The sequence below is a fragment of the Ambystoma mexicanum genome, chromosome 6p (assembly GCF_040938575.1).
Source record: "Ambystoma mexicanum isolate Mex_15411 chromosome 6p, UKY_AmexF1_1, whole genome shotgun sequence".
In the NCBI taxonomy this organism is placed as follows: domain Eukaryota; kingdom Metazoa; phylum Chordata; class Amphibia; order Caudata; family Ambystomatidae; genus Ambystoma; species Ambystoma mexicanum.
Genome location: NC_090935.1, coordinates 739,258,337 through 739,278,945, shown reverse-complemented (window position 1 = coordinate 739,278,945; position 20,609 = coordinate 739,258,337). Strand labels below are relative to the sequence as shown.

At 47.7% G+C, this 20,609-nt stretch overlaps 1 protein-coding gene across 4 annotated transcripts in view; it reads left to right on the top strand.

Moving 5' to 3' along the window:
• The window catches only part of CETN3 (centrin 3), a 514,649-nt gene that overhangs the window by 76,973 nt on the left and 417,067 nt on the right, over nt 1-20,609 (top strand). The window lies entirely within an intron of this gene.

The following is a 20,609-nucleotide window of genomic DNA, read 5'->3' as shown; positions in this document are numbered from 1 at the left end:
CTTGCCCAGGTGCATGGAGGTGCGGCCAAAGTGTGCGCTGGCCTGATTGGTGGCACTTGATTGACTCGTGCTGCCTTATTTTAAGGAGCTCTGCTACGTTTCTTTTGGTTTTTGGTCTTTTGCTGTGCTGATGTTCTGCTCTTGAAGTGGTCCTGCTGTGTTTTTACTCATCTCTGCTGCTGACTTTCTGCAGTTTTTACTGTTGCTTGGCTGAATTTGTTTCTACCTTTTGTAATTGGCTGTCATGGCTCTTGGCAAGTGGTGGGGTAAACTGAAGCATGTTGACGTGGAGGGTGACGCGGCCTGCTTGCTGTCTTCCTCTACGGGTTCTGACTGGCATACCTCCTCCAAGCATAAGAGGGCTCCTGTGCTGTCGGGATGATCCGCTGGTCTTCATTTGCTGGAAAGCCCTCAGAAGGGAAGCTGGTGTGCGGAAGAAGTCCAAGCCTTCCAGGAGCTGGTGTCATCGGCTTCTTCATCTGGGCGGGTGTCCTCGTGAGGTGGCTAGCGATGCTAAGGATCCTGAAGGGAAGTATTTGTCATAATTCCTGCCCCCCAGCCCTCTGAGACATCAGGCTGGAGCCAGGCCATGATCCCCTATATGGCCCTTAAGGGCCTCTCCATCCTACCAGAGACCCACGTGGAGTCAGACCTGGCGCCTGTGGTGCCAGGCTCACACATTGCTCTGAAGAATCACTTGGCATTGAACTTGTAATGTATTGTGGGCAAGATGGATGCCTCCACATGACCCAGTTCCTTGAACTGAGTATGCGGTCTAGCCTTTTGGGTGTGGTTCATCCCAGGGATACCTGGGATACCTGGAAGCTATTTAAACTACGCCCGGCCCGAGAAACAACGCTTTGAGTTTCTCTGCACCTGCAGCGTGACACTCACCGCGCTTGGATCGGTCTCCTAAAGGCCTTCGCCTTTCCTGCGCACCTACAAGAACAGAATTAATATTATACTTACCTTGGGGAGCAGTCGGCTTCCATCCATCGCTCCTCTGGGCAGCTACGGTGATGTCCTCTCCATCACGGCACGCCGCATCCTAAGGGAGGATAAACGAACGGGAGAAAAGACATTAGTAAGCATTCTTCATATCTTAGCTTACTCAAAAAACTGTAAGAAGAGTCAAAAGCTTACCTGAACTCAAGCCGCTTGGGGGTAACTTCAGCTCCGGAGCATCTCACCGACCTGCAAGGGGAAAAGGCATTCCAGGTTAGCACGGAAAGCATAAGGAGGCGCTGCACATCACACTCACTCACCGCACCTTACCCTGTCAGCAGGCAGCCACGCTTGGATATTGCAGCACCTGAAAGGGACACAGAGACAAACATTGGTCAATACAAGGAAGAGCGGGCAGCATCGCGCTCTCACTCACCGTTGGTGCTCGGCTCCCCTCAGCAGCACGACGCCATCTCCGACCCCCTCCAACTCCTAAGGAAGGAGAGACACGTTATAGAAGGGACAAGAGTCAAAACGACAGTTCATAAGAATCGTTCAATTTACCGGTTGGGCTGAAGTTACAGCAAGCCCTGTCTGTTGGGCCTGCGCCAGTGAAGCAACTAGGCAGCATAGAGCCCTCATCAGTGAACGCATCCCTGCACTGAAGGGCAGGACGGAGGGCGCACCGCACAAGAAAGCAAATTGAGGAGTGGACAAAGGGGAAGGTTTAGTCCCCAAGGGGATTGGGGGATCAGGCAAGCAGAGACAATAGTTCAACTCTGGCAATCCTGTGTTTCAGGCCCAGTCTCCAATCGAACAGATTCCAGGGAAGGGCTTGAGGTCGTAGGAGGTCCAAACAGGCTGAGTGGCATCCCCGTGGATACCAGGTGAGCGTTACAGAATGCAAAGCCTCCCACCATAATCCACCTGAACATCATGGAAACGCCAGAAACCGACCAGATAGCCCAAATGTTGGGGCAACTATGTGCCAAAGTACATGCAGCCAAGCAGGAGACCAACACCCTGAGGAGAAAGTTGATAGTCGCTAAAGAACGTACTGATGATTTAAGCCGGCAACTTCTCCAGTCACAAGCAGGACATGCACCGTTACCGGGTAACGTGTCTTCAATGTCAGTACCCTCAGCCAACCCTGATCAGATAACCCTTCTTGGGGCAGTTCCTTTGGCCCCGCCCGAGCGATTCACGGGGGATTCCAAGAAGTATGCAACATTTATGAACCAATGCCGTCTGCATTTCCTTTGCAGGCCAGGGGCCTTTCCAAATGACCAATCACAGGTTGCTTTCGTGCTATCCTATCTGAGCGCTAGTGTCGCAGACTGGTCAGTATCCTTTGCTACATGATTTCAGGGGTTTTCAGCGGGAGATGGAGAAACTCTTCGCCCGCCGTACTCATAGACAGGCATTAGACAACGAACTTCTGTCCCTTCGTCAAGGGAACCAAGACCTATTAACATACAAAGCCACATTCAATAGACTCGTGGTTGAAGCAGAATGGCCAGAGGAGAAGAGAACCACGTTATTTCATCAGGGTCTGCAGGGAGAGCTAAAAGATATGTACAGTGGTAGACCCCCCGAAAGACTGCAGAATTTATTAACCTTGTTGTTTAATTGGATCATAGATTGCAAGACTGAAGAGCAGATCGAACCAGACTGGACCCTTGTCCTATGTATGTGCATTTAAAGGGCAATGTCTCTTGAACAACAGAGAGCTCAAGGGAACCAATGCAGATCGGAGGGGTCAGGTCTCCCTTGACTAAAGCTGAAAGGGATAAATGGAGACAGCAGCAGTTATGTTTGTACTGTGGAAAGTCAGGCAATTTCCTTAAAGAGTGCCCAGTGAAGCCACCAAAGAGAACAGTAGGAGCCACGGACAAGGAAGATACCACCAAGGAATCGAAAAACTTCCAAGCCCGGCAAGTGTAGGGGTCCACTTGTCGAGCGAAGAAAGTGAACTACAGACCTCCCATTTTGTATTGTCTGTGATCTTGGTCAATTACCAACAACCATTTCGGATGCACGCAGTAAGAGCGTACATAGACAGTGGAGCCGTTGGGAACTACATAGACCAAGATCTCGCAGCAAAGATGGGGCTTCCTTTATGCCCCAAGTCAACCACAGACACTGTTACCACTGTTGATGGCACGGAAATAGCTTCTGGTCTAGTATCCCAATGCACTGCAGCCTTAACACTTCTGTGCCAGGATGGATACCAGGAATCATCGCTTTCGACCTCATCAAGGCACCTCAGGTTTAGTTTAGTTACTTTAGTTTTTTATTTGATAATGCGCTCCAAACCCAGGGGTAGCCGGGCGCAGCAGATACAAGAATACTTGAGCATGAGTTACATGCATAGTCGAGATCCAGAACATAAACAGCAATACAACAGTACAGGATGTAGGAGGGATTGTATTGAGTAATTGGCAGTAGGGTGGAGGTAGCACCTGCCTTAGCGCCTCAGCGCTAAGTGTGAGTCATTAGTCCAAAGCCAATTTTTCACGTTGCGTCTGAAGCTGGTGTAAGGTAGATTAGCTCTCAGTGCAGGCAGCAATGCGTTCCAGGCATGGGCAGCTTTAACAGGGAAGCTTACTCCACCCGCTTTGGATAGTCTAAATCTGGGTGTTTCAAGTAGTAGCTGGTTAGAAGCTCTCGTATGGTAGGTAGTGGTTTTTCTGGTCAGTCTAGCCGTAATGTAAGGGGCTGCAGTGTTATTCAGACCTTTGTAGGTGAGGGATAGCGTCTTGAGGAGGATTCTGTCGCTGATTTTTAACCACTGGTAGTCTTTCCTAATGTTTGAGATCTGGGCTATAAGGGGTATGTCCAGGGCTGCTCTCAGCGCATTGTTCTGGAGTATTTGCAATTTGTGTATGACTGTTTTACTAGCACCTGCATAGGGGGCGTTACAGTAGTCTAATTTAGACATTACTAGGGCATTGGCTAATGTGATACAATTAGTTGTGGAGAGGTAGGGTCTGCAGGATCTAATTAATTTACAGGTGTAAGCTGTGGATGAGGCAAGGGCATTGGCTTGTTTTTTAAGGTAGAGAGTGGAGTCGAGGTAGAAGCCTAGTGTTTTAACCTCGGTTGCTAATTTAATTATGTTGCCGTCTATGTTAAAGGCACGGTAGTTGGGATTGAGTTTATTGAGGTTGGAGTCTGAGCCCATAATCAGTATCTCTGTTTTGTCGTCATTCAGGCAGAGGCCGTGGGAGGCCATCCATGCCTGAATGAGGAGGTAGATCTTGTTTACTAGAGCTGAATCTTCTACAAAGTTGCTAGAAACTGGTATGAGGATCTGCATATCATCCGCATAATTAGTATAAGTTACCCCCAATCTGTCAAGTTTGTCAAAGTGGCTTAGTGAAGATATTGTACATAGTGGGAGAGACACATGAACCTTGTGGGACGCCACAGGTGATTTGAATTGGGTCCGCTGATGCTAAGGGGAGAACACTCTCATCATACGGTTGGCTAGGAAGGATTGTACCCAGTCTATAACTTCACTTGATAAATGGGCAGCGGACGCTAAGTGGTTGCATAATACTGCATGATCCACCAGGTCAAAGGCCGCCGATAGGTCAAGGAGTAGGAGCATAGCTGTTTTACCTTTTATCCTTCAACTCGTCGATTTGTGTGTTAAGGTCAATAAGTGCCGTTTCGGTGGCATGAAGAGGTCTGAATCCGGATTGGCGAGATCCTAGTAGTTGGTGCGTCTCCAGATAGTTTTGGATCTGGAGGTAAGCTACTCTATCTATGATTTTAAGGAGAAATGGGACCGTGGTGATGGGCCTAAAATTGGTAGGGATAGCTGGGTCAAGGGTTTGTTTTTTAAGCAAGGGCAGTACCCATGATTCTTTGAGGTTAGCGGGTACTGTGCTTGTTCTGAAAGATGCGGTAATTAGTTTCGAGATGAAGGGTGCTAAATCTCTTGCTGCATCCTTAATAATTTGTGCTGGGCAGCTGTCGCCTTGGCAGTTAGAGGGCTTTAGTGATAAGATCACCTTTTCAGTTTCCAGAGTGGAGATGTTGGTGAATCTGAAGGGTTCATGACTACTTTGGGTGGTTGAACTGGGTGTGTCAGTTAGGTGGGAGGTATGGGTTTTTGTCGGGCTCAGGGCGGCTTTCTTCTTAGCAATTTTAGTTTGGAGGGTGACAATTTTATTAGCTAGGGCATTTTGGATGCTAGTGCACCAATGTTTGTCCTTGGGGACATTGTCTATAGGGGCAATAGGATTTTCCATTTCCCGGAGGATAGTGAAGAGTTCTTTTGAGTTGGACTTAGCCTTGCTGATCCTCTCGTTAAATGAGGCATTTTTGGTTTGGATAATTTCCTTCTTGTATTTTTTGGCGTGATTGTCAAGAAGGGTTTTGTTCTCTGCCGAGGGTGTGTGCCTCCAGATGGCTTGGACTTTACGTTTTTGAATTCGTAATTCCTTAAGGTGCGGGGAGAACCACGAATTGAGGTGGGATTTTCGTTTGCTTTTACGTAATTTGGTTGGGGCAATGGTATCTAGAGCTATAGACATGGCACTGTTGAATGTCTCAACTAGTACATTGGGGTCAGGGTTGGTGTCATTAGTGATGAGGGCTGGCAGGAGGAGTGGGAGTAGTTTTTCGGATGTGATTTCTTTTTTACTTCTGGTTGGCATGGATGGTACTGTCTCCTGGTTATTTGGTTTAAGATGCTCAATGGTTGAAGAGAAGCAGATGAGGTGGTGGTCGGTCCAGGTTTAAGGTAAAATATTAGAGATGGTGATATCACAGTTTCGGTTAGCTATCCAATCTAAGGTCCGTCCTTTTATGTGTGTAGGGGCTAAGACTTTCTGGCTGAGGCCGTGATCTGCTAGTATGGATTGAATGGAGTGTGCTTGTTTATCCTCGTTGTCATTGAATCCCAGATTGAAGTCTCCTAGTAGGAGGAGTTGGGTGGATTCTTTGATATGGTTTGTAAGGAGGCTAGATAAGTCTTCCTCAAAGTTGTCTAAAGGACCTGGTGGTCTGTACAGCAGTAGTACAGTTAGTGTACTATTATTAGAAATGGGTATTTTGGCCAAAAGAAGTTCGCAAGATGTGATTTCCGGGTGGGGGGCGAGTCTAGCATCTAATTTGGTTTTGGTGATGATGGCTATGCCCCCTCCCCTGGAGTTAGGGCGATCAACTCTTAGTATATTATAGGTGTCAGGTATGGCAGTCATGAGTGCAGGACCTGCGGCGTCATGGAGCCACGTCTCAGTAATTGCGAGGAGGTCTAAGTTATCCATGGCAAGTATATCAGTAATTTCACAGTTATGTGCTATAAGGGACCTCGCGTTGATGAGTGCTCCTGATAAGGTGGGAGTTATAGTTTTTTCTTTGGTGAGTCTAGGGTTGGAGGTGATAGGCCTCTTTTGGTTATAGGGTGTAACGCTCACCTGATTCCCGTAGAGGCGCCGGTCTTGACTGGGCGTATACCGTATCTGCAAAGGTGATGTGTAACACACGGCTGGCTCTTTGGGCTGGACCTCTGTGCACTGTATGTCTGACTTGAAGGGTAAGATGTCTTCAGATAGAAAATATGGGATTAAGGAACTGGGTTATTGAATGTCTCTCTCTTCTTCCCTTTCTCTTCTCCTGTAGAACCCCAAAGGTTAACGCTCTCACCTTAGGTAAGTGAACGCCGTGCTCTCCATCTGCCTCGGGGCAGGGTGCTGTAACCAGTTTCTTCACTGGATAAGGGGAGCAGGCCTCTTGACTTCAGAGGACTGCTGTCCGTCGTTTACTGCATGAACGGTAAGTTTCGAGTAATTCTAATGTCTTCAAAGTCTTTAGTAATGATGTTTCTTGTTTTGCAGGGTTCCGGCGATGGTGGATGACTGGCTGAAGTGAGTTGAAGATGGAGCCCGTGTGATGAATAGAAGCGCCTGGAAGCACGTAAGTAAGCGCTTGTTGCCTGCTTCACGATGCGCTCTAACTGTCTTTATTTTGCAGGTACAAGTTCGGAACGCACCTTGTTTTGTCTTTCAGATGCGGGATGCAGCGCCGAAGGCCTCCGGAGCGTGCGAAGAGTTGGTAAGCTTTTGTCTTTCAGATGCCGGAATGCAGCGCGAGGCGTTGGTGACAGCCGATGGACCAGGTAAGTGAAGAGCTGTCACTGAAGACCGTAATGCTAACCTGTTCTTTCTTGTCTTTATAGGTGTTGCTGAAGACTGGATTCAGGATGGTAAGCCTTTTTCCTTAGGCCCAGGATCAGATGCAGAAGACACGATGAGCGTTCTGCTGCAGAGGATGCAGAATAACGCAAAGCAAGATTCATCCATCGGGTGTGGTTTAAATAGCCTCCTGTAGTGCTTAGGTGTCTCCTTCCACAGCCACGCCTAGGTAAGAAAAGAGTTCCTGCTTTCCAGAAGAGTTCCAGTGTTCTGAATCTAGGGAGTGGCTCCTGCCCCACCCAACAGGAAAAGTAGTTCCAAACAGAAGAGGATCAGAGGCTCAACTGGCAGGCAAGTAAGCAGCATGGTCTGCTGCAGGTAAGTCCACCCAAGCATTATGAGCCCGGCACTTCCAGCGCTGGGACTGGGCATATTTATGAGCCTGGTGCCACTGGCGCCAGGACTGGGTCCAAAAGGTCCCAATTGGGACTGGTTGGCACTCGGAACCTGGGTTATGGATCTGCTTCCAAGGGAGTTGGGAAAACCCTGACCTTTTGGAAGCAGAGATCATAACATAGGGGGAGTCCGTAAGTGATTTATGACGCCTTCCTATCATCGGTGCAGGAGAGCTAAGGTCGGGCATAATTGGAGTAGGTGTAGGGCCTGTTGGTCTAGTTCTTTTGTTTTTGATGTCATAGAAGCGAGGCAGTCTCGCTCTGAGTCGTGAGTTTCTATCTTGCAGATTGCATGGTATGGAATTAGTCAGGGTCATTGTTATGGCAATGGTTAGGATAGTCCCGAGCAGAGTACAGCATGTGTATATAAAGGCAATTTTAGTAGTACACATGATGGGCTAAATCACAAAGGGTGGCAGTAATTATCGGTATCAATAATGCATGGATCAAGGCTACCTAGATTCGACAGTCCCCAACATAGGGAAAAATGCATAGATCAGGCTACCTAGATTCGACAGTCCCCAGCAATGGCAAAAATGCATAAATCAGGCTACCTAGATTCGACAGTCTCTAACAGGATTTAGAATACATATGTGCATAAAAATATGTATGATAACTTCCACCTGTGCCTAGAATGCATATGGTGGGGAGTACCATTTGATTTAGGCAGAAGCATAAAGCTGTGTTTGCTAAGCGTAGAGTTAGTGCAAGCATGCGTAGCTGTACAAGATGGTGCAGCTATGGTAATATGGTAATATGGTCAATTGATGTTATAGTAGCATTGTACCTATGCAGGAGGGTGCTATAACAGTACATTTAGTGACTATGTGGGCGTCAATGTAGTCTTTAGCACTAGCTGATGTGTCCCCGTGAGTTATTTGTGGTAGCGTCGCATTCAGCCGCATTAGGACCCTGCGGCATGTGGTTGCTAGGTCGTTGAAGGTTCGCAATGAGTTAGTTGGCAGTATTAAGCCAATCAGAAATGAACTTCTTTCCAATGTTAGCGGCAAGTAAGCAGTAACGATGGTGGAATGTGCTGTACTTACAGGCGTAAATGAGGAAGTCAGGCAGAGGAGTCTGGCCGAGGCCGCGTGTAGCCGCGGACAGGCGCAGACAGGCCCTTCGAGTTGCGGCCCTTAGAAGCTAGCGGCCGGCTTCCGCCTCCGGTCAGCTGTGATCACGGAAGTATTGGCGCACAGCAAATCAGCTGGACTGGGAGGGGAGGCTGGCTCAGAGGAGCGCGTTGCTGATCTCGATTACGGTAGCCATCTTCAGGTCCGGTTGATCTTAGGAATGCCGTGGTTGGTAGCTCATAATCCTCTAATAGATTGGCGAGCAAAAGAGTTGGCCTTTTCTGAGAGTTGCTTGCACACTTGTTATCGCCAAGGGAGACAGCCAATTGATACCAGAACTTCTACTCTTGGAACAGTGGCAACCGGTACCTTACCAAGTGAATACCAGGATTTTCAAGATGTGTTTCAGAAGGAACAAGCTAATACCCTACTGCCGCACAGACCATAAGAATGCCAGATACCCGGCACACAGATTCCTTGTGGACGAATCTACGCACTCACTGAACCAGAAAACCAGCACCTGAAGTCCTATCTAGACCAATACCTGGCAAACTGATTTATCCGTCCCTCGAAGTCTCCAGCAGCCAGTCCCCTATTCTTCGTGCCGAAGAAGGAAGGGGACTTGAGAATGTGCATAGACTATCGCGCACTGAACTAGATCACTGTAAAAAATCGTCACCCTTTGCCACAAATCCGTGAACTGCTTGATCAAGTCAAAGACGCCCAAATCGACACAAAATTAGATCTGAAAGGAGCGTATCACCTCGTTCGAGTGAAAAAGGGCGACAAATGGAAAACCGCCTTTCGTACGTATGGCCTGTACGAATATCAAGTAATGCCCTTTGGCCTTTGCAAAGCACCCGCTGCATTTCAATACTTCATGAACAATGTCTTAAGGGAATTAATTGATGTCTGTGCCCTAGTATATATTGACGATATCCTAGTATCCTCCGGATCAAAGCAGGACCACGTCAAGCATGTTCGATCCGTACTAGCAAAACTCTGCCAACACCAGCTCTATGTCAAACTCGAAAAGTGCTCATTTCATGTCTCCGATGTGGAATTCCTTGGCTTCATTCTCAGCCTGAATGGAATCCGAATGGATGTACACAAGGTAGATGCTATCCTAAACTGGTCATCACCAAATTCATTCAAAGGAGTCCAGCGCATGTTGGGTTTTGCAAACTTCTCCCGCCGATTCATCCCGGGGTTCTCGCAAATAGTGCATCCCATCACATCATTACTAAGGAAATGTAATAAGTTTCACTGGACAGAAGAAGCAGAAAAGGCTTTCCAGGAACTCAAGACAAGATTCACTTCTGCCCTGATTGTCCGTCGTCCTCGCCCAGACCTCCCGTACCTGGTGGAGACGGATGCCTCGAATATAGCTATGGGAGTCGTCCTCTCAAAAAAGGACCTAAAAATTCGTCAATTAAACCCTTTGCCTTCTGGTTGCGTAAATTCACGCCCCCAAGCTCAATTACGCTATCACGTGCAAAGAACTCCTAGCCATCAAGTCCGCCTTTAAGGCCTGGCGACATTACCTTGTAGGTGCCAGATACACAATCACCGTAATAACTGACCATTGAAAACTCCAGTACCTGAAAACAGCAAAGGATCAATCTTCACGACAACTACGCTGGGCCCTTTTCTTTGCTGAATATGACTACGTGATCAGGTTTCGACCAGGAGTTAAAAACGGGAAGGCTGATGCTCTTTCCCGCATGGGTGTCGATGAACAGGGATTCAAGACACCTGACCCGATAGCCATCGTTCCAAGTGACAAACTCCTAGGAATCACAGCAACCATAATCCAGAATGAATTACATGAAAAAATCCAAAGCTTGATGAGTTCTGAGCAATTACAAGAGTGGAGCACACAAGGAGAACATCACACGATAAAGGATCAGTTGCCCTACTTCAGGAACTGTTTATTCCTGCCAAACCAAGAACTACGAGAACAAGTCATGTCCGGTTATCATGATTCTTTAATCGACGGCCATCCTGGAATTACAAAAACCCTAGGCAAGGTAAAACGGAGTTACTGGTGGCCCACGTGGCGTAAAGACATTATCCAATTAATCTTATCCTGTGGAGTGTGTGCACAAAACAAATCATGCAAGCAGAAACCGGCTGGACTCTTACAACCATTGGATATTCCACCAGCACCATGGTATACATTATCCCTCGACTTCATTACCGACTTGCCACCCAGTCAAGGGTCTAACGCCATTCTAGTGGTTGTGGACCTGTTTTCAAAAATGGCACACTTCATTCCTCTTAAGGGTCTCCCAAATGCATCCACTCTGGCAAAGGTGTTTCTCGAACGCATTGTACGACTCCATGGGTTTCCTTCGGTACTGATCTCGGATCGAGGTACTCAATTCGTGTCCAACTTCTGGAGGAAGTGCTGTTCTATGGCCCAAATTGACATTCGACTATCCACCAGTCGCCATCCCCAAACGGATGGTCAAACAGAGAGAAAGAATCAAACGCTCGAGCAGTATCTATGGTGTATGCTACATGAAGCCGAAGGAAGCTGGTCAGACCTATTCTGAATAGCTGAATATGTCTATAATAATTCCCTACACACCAGCACTGGGCAGACACCCTTTTATACCATATATGGCAGGCACCCACCCACTTCCGAGTTAGACGTCTCTACGACCTTGGAAATGCCAGCAATTAAAACCTTGCACACAACCATTCCTTAAACCTTTAAAAGGGCAGCTGAACACTTACTACAAGCAAAGAATCGCCAGAAGAAAAATGCTGACCAACACCGAGTAAAAGCCCCCAATTACCAAGTCGGAGACAGTCTGGTTGCCATCTAAACATGTGCCCATTAAGGGAACCCGGACTTTCCGCCCAAGATACCTGGGTCTATTGACCATCACCTCCGTGATAAATCCAGTAGCAGTCAAACTAGCCTTACCATCTAATATGCAGATTCATCCTGTGTTCCAGGTATCTCTCCTAAAACCTGTGCAACCTGGGACCCGTGTTACAACACCACCAAAGCCAGTAGTAATCGATGGAGAGCCAGAATTTGAGGTCAAGGACATCCTGGATTCAAAGTATGTCAGATCTAATCTATACTATCTAGTGGACTGGAAAGGGTATGGTCCGCAGGACAGAACAAGGGAACCTTGCGAGTATATCCATGCACCTTGCTTGCTTGGAAGGTTCCATCAAAACCATCCAACCAAACCAGGGCCAGACAGGAGAACCACCATGAGAGAGGGGCCTTTGGGGGGAGGGGGATGGTTTAGTGCTGTCATGATTCCTGCCCCCAGCCCTCTGAGACATCAGGCTGGAGCCAGGCCATGATCTCCTATATGGCCCTTAAGGGCCTCTCCATCCTACCAGAGACCCACTTGGAGTCAGACCTGGCGCCTATGGTGCCAGACTCACACATAGCTCTGAAGAATCACTTGGCATTGAACTTGTAATGTATTGTGGGCAAGATGGATGCCCCCACATAACCCAGTTCCTTGAACTGAGTATGCGGTCTAGCCTTTTGGGTGTGGTTCATCCCAGGGATACCTGGAAGCTATTTAAACCACGCCCGGCCTGAGAAACACGCTTTGCGTTTCTCTGCACCTGCAGCGTGACACTCGCCGTGCTCGGATTGGTCTCCTGAAGGCCTTTGCCTTTCCTCCGCATCCTGCGCACCTACAAGAACAGCATTAATATTATGCTTACCTTGGGGAGCAGTCGGCTTCCATCCATTGCCCCTCCGGTCTTGTGGGCAGCTACGGCGGTGTCATCTCCATCTCGGCATGCCGCATCCTAAGGGAGGATAAATGAACGGGAGAAAAGACATTTGTAAGCATTCTTCATATCTTAGCTTATTAAAAAAACTGTAAGGAGAGTCAAAAGCTTACCCAAACTCAAGCCGCTTAAGGGGGTAATTTCAGCTCCAGAGCATCTCATCGACCTGCAAGGGGAAAAGACATTCCAGGTTAGCTTGGAAAGTACAAGGAGGCGCCGCACATCGCGCTCACTCACCGCACCTTACCCTCTCAGCTGGTAGCCTCGCTGGGATATTGCAGCACCTGAAAGGGACACAGACAAACATTGGTCAATGCAAGGAAGAGCGGGCAGCATCGCAGATCGCGCTCTCACTCACCTTTATTGCTCGTCTCCCCTCAGCAGCACGAAGCCATCTCCGACCCCCTCCAACACCTAAGGGAGGAGAGACACGTTATAGAAGGGACAAGAGTCAAAAGGATACCAGGTGAGCGTTACAGTATTTGGACAAGGAGGTGCTGGCGGCAGTGTTGGTGCAGGTGGCGCCACCCCCATGGCCAGTGTGGCATCTGGATCCCAGCCTCCTCCATGCCAGTTTAAACATAAAATCATGGTGGGACTGCTGTTACTTCCTGAGATTAGAAAGGAAGCCCTTAAGGACTGTTGGGAGCCTGAAAAGGTGGCAGTTCCTCGCTTTACCCCTTACATGGAGAGGAGAGTGTGCTTCAGGTAAATGCTATCCTGTCGAGCTTAGTGAGTCGTGCATCGATGGCGGCTGAGGAGGCGGTTATCCAGGATCCTGTGGACAAAAAGGTGGATTCTGCCGTGAAGAGAGGTGCACGTGGCCTTTCAGTCTTCAACTTGGATTTGGCATATTTGGGGAGGATGGATAGCTTGGGGGCAACGCGTTTGTCTTGAAAGCAAGACAATGCAGCGCATCACAGGTTCGAATCCTGATCCTGCCCTTAGAAACCACTCGCTGGTATTAAGCGTGTTATAAAAGAACAATTATATTCATATTATGGGGTTTGTGCTGTGGCAGTGACCATGGGAACTGCAATGTGGGACTGCCATCTCTTGCACCTTCCATATGGGCATCAGAAGGCAGTGGCCTTGAAGATTCCTTTTGAGGGCAAGATGTTTTGTTGATTCGCTGGACGTCTGGGTGCTTTGTGTGCTCAAAGTGGATAAACACGTTGACAAGCTATGTCGTCACTCTGAAGTGAAGCCCAGGGCTGGTGCTTCTAGCGGGCATTAGAAGTTTCAGGGTCATGCTATGTCCAGGGGGATTTATCAGAATCCCCCGGGTGGAAGTCTAAGGGGCCGCAGAAGTCTTATTTATTTTATGTATTGGTTATTTGTAATGCACACTATAGGGCAAATGTGTTTCAAGGCGCATCAAGACAAGGGATGAGGAGAATGGTACAAACCAAAAATGGTCTCAAAAGGTCTTGAAACATGCGGAACGTGCAAGTGCTATCGCATGAGAACAAGGGAGAAGGGATGGAGGTGAAGTGTTGGAAGGACGAGGGAAGAACAACAGACAAAACATTCTGACTAGGTCGTGAGACGATTTAGAACGTTCAAGTGCTGAAACATGAATAAGTGAGGAAAGGGGGGAGGAAGGGGAGTGTAGGAAGGGGAGAGTTGGGAGATGCATTAAAAAGTTACAAAAAAAGTGCATGAACAGGTAGGTAAACTGCATTAAGGAAAACCAGAAATGCAATTATGACAATCGTGTATGAGTGACTGCAGAGCTGGAAAAGCCACGCCTCATTAATGAATAGGAAGGTGAGGAAATATAGGAAGGATCAAGATCAGCGGCTAACGGCACAAGAGATGAGAAGCAGCTCAAGGCTGAGAAGTAGTCAGTCAGGAGATTGCGGTAGGAGAGCCACCAGGCATAATCTGAATGGTGCATACTGTTGCAGGCCTCAACATATAAACATTAATATGCAAGGTGGCAGAGGAAAGATATCTTAACAACATGGTAGGTGCGTTGCATAGTTGGGATGGCAACACCACATGAGTATGAGCAACAACAACAGAAGGGTATACACTGCTACTAGACAGAACTGTCTAGTAGCAGTGCCTTGCTGAGCATAATGCAGTTAGTGGTACAGCAGAGAAAAAAACAGCAGTGGATCAAGTGCAGAGGCAATCAGAAGTTATAAAAAGTTAGTTAGTTGAAAATAGTCTCTGGGATCAGGATAAAGTGCGTTCAAGGGCAGCCTACTCTACAGAAAGTCATGTTAAGAATGAAAAGGTACAGGTAACAGACCACAATGGAAAGAACCGGCAAGAAGGACATCTGTCCGTCCTTACCTGTGTTTAGTGTGGCACGGCATCGTAGCGACACATCAAATGGCAAGCCAAGGGTGAAGCGGTTTGCAGCAGAGATAACCGGGTAGCGAGGACGGGAATTAACGCACTGAGCCGCCGACAAGCCCCAGACATGCCCAGACAGGCAAAGGGCCTCATATGAGGGCCTTTGCTGGGGGACATCGGCAAGCAAGCTGGCTTTGATCGTAGCCACTAGACAATCCATCCAGTTTAGAGGCATGAAGGCTTCCATAGATGACGCAGGCAGCATCTAGAGCGTTGTGGGCCGGCACTCTGCAGGCTTGTTGATGTGATTACTAGCAGGGTGGCCATCTTCAATGGAGCAAGTCAAACCCCCCCCCCCCCGTGGGTTTTTTTCGGTCAAAAAATTTGGTAATTGCTCCTCTTTTTATTCAAAATGTTCAGATATCCCTTTCCTTTGGCCTGAAGATGGCTCCCAGGGTATTTTCGAAGGTCTTAGGTCCAGTGGTGGCTCTCCTTCATTCCAGGGGGATAAAGGTGTTTCCTTACCTGGACGACCGGCTGATCAAGGCATTTTCCAGGGGACTGTTGATGGAGAAATTAGCAGTTGTTTATGGGGTATTGCAATATCTAGGGTTTCTAATCCAGTGGGACAAATTGTATTTGGAACTTTCACAGGATATGCAGTGTATATAGGGGCCCGTTTCTGGACCGCACAGGGGTTGGTTTTACTGCTGATGGACCGGGCAGTCCGTCTGCAGTGTCTCTTGGGATTCTGCTGATTAAAGACTGGGTTATGCACTGGGAGGTTCTCCGAGTGCAAGGTCACATGGCAGCGTGTCTTTGTGGTTCATGGGCAAGGCTTCACATGCATTCCCTGGTGTCCCACTTGCACCGTTGTTGGAGGATGATGTCCCAGATGTATGAAGTGCGGATTGACATTCTCCCGGATCTGAAGGTACCGTTTCGATGGTGGTCTGACTTGGACAATCTGTAACAATATTTTCTGTTGGTTCATCCCTTGCCGAACATTGTTACAACCAACGCCAGTGCCTTAGGGTGGGGGCGGAGGCAGTGTTTGGAGACCAGAGTGAATAAGGGGCGCTGGACACCAATGCAGGCTTCTCAATCATCCAATTGGAGGGACCTGGCAGCGATCTTCCTTTCTCTGAAATTGTTTTCCTGTCATCCTGGGGATGGCTATCCTAGTACTGGTGGTACTGGTGGACAATACATCAGCATTGACGTATGTCAGTCAACAGGGTGGTATGGCGTCACGTCGACTGGAGTCTGTAGCGTTCCGGTTGGAGTGCTGGTAGGAGAACAACTTGCTCTAATTGTGAGCAATTTATGTCAGGGGGGTGGACACCGTCCAGGTTGAAGTTCTCAGCAGGATTTTCCCTTCATCCAATTGGATTGTGCGCAGGTACGTTTCTCTCCTGATCTGTCAGAAGTTCGGCATGCCGGTGCTGGACATGTTTGCATCTCCCATCGATGCTCAACTGCCCCAGTTTTGCTCCTGGTTCTCGTCTCCGTGGGCATGGGCAGTGAATGCTTTGACACTGGATTGGCCACAGGGGCTTCTTTATGAATTTCCTCAGATTCTGTGGTTTCCCAAGGTATTGCTGAAGATTCAGGACTCGGAGTAAGAGTTGGCTCTAGGGGTTCCATGTGTTCAAGGTGCTCCTGCTACCCTCTTCTTCCCGACTTGGCTGTTGCTCACAGTTGGCTCCTTCCCTTGTTCCGGTGCCTGTTCTGGATGGGGCTGGGTCCGGGTCCTTTGCCCTCTCGGATTCCGAATTTGGGGCAGGGGGGTTGGAAGTTAAGAGGCAGGGTTTGCGCACACAGGGCGTGGCTCCACATTTGGCAATGTTGATTCAGAAGTCCAGGTGTCCCTCGACTCTAACGCTATGCGAGGTGCATTGGAAGAATTTTAGATGCTGGTGCGCTAGAAAGTTTATGCAGGCTCTTGACTGTTCTATGTCCTTGATTTTGCAATTCCTCCAGGACCACTGGAACATGGGTCTGGCAGTGTCATCTTTTAGGGGTTCCATGTGTTAATAACCCCGCAAAAATATCGGCATACAGAAATATTGCAATATTTTTGCGGCAATATTAAGGCATGGAACCTGCGGGGGACACCCCCGCTCCCAAAAAACCCCAAAATTATCCCACCAAAAAATATCTCCTATGGCCGTTCCTGACTACCATATATACGGCCATATTTTTGGTGAGGATAATATTACCTGATACCCTCTTATGGCCCAGTTGGCGGTGATCCAGGATTTCAGGGAGCCCTGGGTGCTCAGTTCTGGGTATGAACCATTGGTCTCCCGGCTGTTAAATAGTTTCCTGTTGTCTTAACCTATTGTGTGTGCTGATGTTCCTCCTTGAGACGTTCCCTTTTTTTTTTTTTTTTTTTTTTATGCAGGAAACTCCATTTGAGCCCATGGAGTCTATTGACATCAAGTTTCTTTCTCACTTGAAAGACTGTTCTTGGTGTCCATTACCTCGGCAAGGAGGATGGGTGAAATTGGAGCATTGTTGTACACAGCTGCATTCCTGTGTGTTCACTTGCATTCCCTGGTTCTCGGGTGTGATCAGAGTTTCCTGCCTAATGTCATTTCTAAGTTCCATAAGGCATAGGATAATGTGCTTCCGTCCTTCTTTCCCAGCCCCACCTTGCCTAAGGAGGAGCGATGTCATGAATTGAACGTGAAAAGGTCTGTCTTGACATACCTGGACAGAACGGTGTCCCCTTGACAGTCCAATAGTCTGTGACATTTGGGGGTTCGAAACCCGGCCTGAAGGCGTCGGTTCCTACAATTAGCCATTGGATTCTGCAGGCTATTGCCTTATTCTATTTTGGGCGACGCAAATCTCTTTGTCAGCTTCTGTTCAGGTTTGCTCTATCAGAGGCCGTCATGGGCACAGGCACAGGGTGTGCTGATTCAGAACATATGCAAGGCGACAACCTTGGCCGTCCCTAATACATTCACCTGACACTATCACCTCAATTTGCACATGCAAGGGTCTTCCTCCTTTGGGCAGCGGTGCTGAGTGCTGGTAGAGCTCATCATGGGTGATTTGTTGTGGTGTTTGCAATAAAGTTGGTGATTGGGTGTTGTAACTGCACTCTGGTTGGTCTGTTTTTGTGTTCATGGATAATATTTTAATTGCTGTCTTTGGTATGCTTCACAAGTACGTACTGGGACGAGGAAGAGGGACATAGAGGTAAGGACCTGGTTACTTACTGGTAATCTTCATTACTCCTAAGCTTCTTCATCACAGTACTTGCGAACAACTCTCATCGCCCGCCCTGGTGCGGTGCGGCATAAAAAACCTTCCTCAATGTGTTAGGAGGTATTGAAAGTAACATATTGTGGGGGTTGGAGAGTATTGTACTCTGGATAGGGGTGGGGCAGGTATGGGTGTTAATACAAAGATGGAATGGATTCTTGAGGTAGAGGTATGGGACCCCACAAGTAATTACGGTGATGCAGAATAGTAGACTAGGAGTAATGAAGATTACTGGTAAGTAAACCGGGTCAATGGTGAGGAGGGAACCCACCACTGCCTTACCTGTGATGACTCTCTCTGTGATATTCACTGAGTTTGCCCTCCTCCTAAGAGTACTATGCTTGAAGGCTTCACAAGGCATGACTCATACCTGCCAGCCTCCTTACAGTGCAGCTGTCATCTTACTATACTTCAAAACATTAACAGTTGCATTGCCTGTGCCTGGCTTGTTACTGATAATGTTGCTGTTTCCCAGGTACGCTATCTCCTACACTGCCATGCTTCTGATTTGTGATGATAAACCCACCACCTTGGCTGAGGGAGCACAGTCCGTGTGTGCCTGTGGCCTGCTGGGGCTACATTGTATGCAATGGGTCTGGTGCTATGTTTGGAGGCTGGGCTGTGTACGTGCAGGCTCAGGATAACTCTCCACTCCCTGGGAAGCTCCTAACAGTTCTGATGATGTGAGCCATTGGGGCCTTTGTGCCCTGAGCAGTACATGTACTAGGGAACATTACTGTGCACTCCCGTATTCGGGTCCTGTGGTGAAGGGGAATCAAATGGATTTGCACATCCAACCTTTATGATATTTTGACCTTCCCATACACGTGCACACGGTAGTCTCCATGTACTTATTGGCCCCTATGGTACATGGCTCTCCTCAACTTGCTCCAGTGATGTTTCTCTGAACACTGTGACTAAATGACTTCTGCAAGTCAGGACTATAAGGATGAGTAATAACTGAACCACCTTCTCCGCCCCAATACGTCTACAAACCAACAGTGATTCCAATCATGAAGGTAACACACGTCTAGCTAAGAGATATATCTCCTTTGCCTTTTGTGATAACATGGGAAGGCCTAACTCTCGGAGGAGCTGTGACTGTGATCCAGTAGCAGCCCGAACAACAAAGCACAACAGTCCACAATGAAAGGAATGCCAAATCAAGGTTCTATAAAACAAATCTACTTTCATTAAATGTAGCAAGTGCAAATCGCTATAAAAACATTATAAAAACCCACCCCTGTAAGCGAGAATGCAGAATATGCAATAGATAAAAAGAAGCATGAAACTGAAGAAAAGGCTATAATCGACAGCAAATAATTTTAAAAGATGGAGGTCTTTCAGTTAAAAATGGTGCAACAGTGACCCAAGCAGTCTCTACAGCCCAAAGATGGACCAGAGAGGCAGGTATTATTCAATGGTACCTTTTTGTTGTTCTTAGGCGGTTCAACAGTGTTGAACCAGACTTCGATCTGTACTGTAGTGAGGGTTGGACCAGGTTCGGGTTCAGCTCGTCTTGATCCTGTTTTCCCAGGACAACCTTGGCGAGAGGTACTGCTTGACCTTGCAAAGGATCAAAAGAAGGCAGTCCTCACTGGCTATGTGCAGCAGAGACATCTGGTTTGTGGGGAAATGCAGTCTGTCTGTGGTTGGGCTGGCTCACAGTTTTGTCATATATATGAAACTGATTCAGGAGTGGCTTTAATAAGTGTGAGAAATACTAGCCACCATACCCTTATGGCTTATACTTGAAGTTTACAACTACCACCAGGATATTAACTGTCCTTGTTATGTGTTTTGAGAACAGAGGTACATATCTTAAATGCAGACCCTGTGCTGAAGTGACTTGGCTGTCACTGCAGCTGTCGAAGTCACATGTGAACTCTGAATCGTGCCACTGGAGAGCAGACACTACTGGTCATAATACTGATGTAGTAGGGCACAGGTGTAAATGATTGTTTTGGCATGGAGTTTGCTGAAAGGGGGTTTAATTAGCCGCCAAAAAAGCCAGGGCTTCTTCACCCTTACCACATGGCAATCCTTCACACACACGTCTTGGGTACTTTCAATGCCTTGCTTCCTGTACTTTACACTTTGAGGCGAACATTGTTTAATTTCTACCCCAGCGCTAGGAATCGTAGGCCCGGCCTCCTGCAGCATTGGTTCATGCCTTTCTGAAATTAGGGCTGGTTAAGTTATTTTGGTACAGCAATTGTTATAATTATATAGCCGAGTGTTTGTAATGTTAGGCCTCTGATGATGGATGTTCTTATTTGTAGTGGTGCTTACTTTGGGGTATCCATGTCCTGGCCCCTCTTTAGAGTTTTTCTGTGCTGATGTAGTTACATTTTTATAAGGTTGTGGTATAACATGCTTTCTTCCACAGTGTTTAGTCCCCCTGGCAAACACGTGGCTTGGATTTTGTAACTTTGCGGCTTTAATCGTATGATGCTTGCAGTTACTTTTTTATTTGGGGTGCCTCCTTATTGGCTTGTGGACTTGGTGGGACAGCATTGTTATCTATGTTTCCAATGATAAAAACCAGGGGCAGTGCATGAGGAATGAGCTCCAGAGCTCTTACAGTTTTCCTTTTTAGGATGGAAACAACCGTGCCTATGTAATAGGCTTTT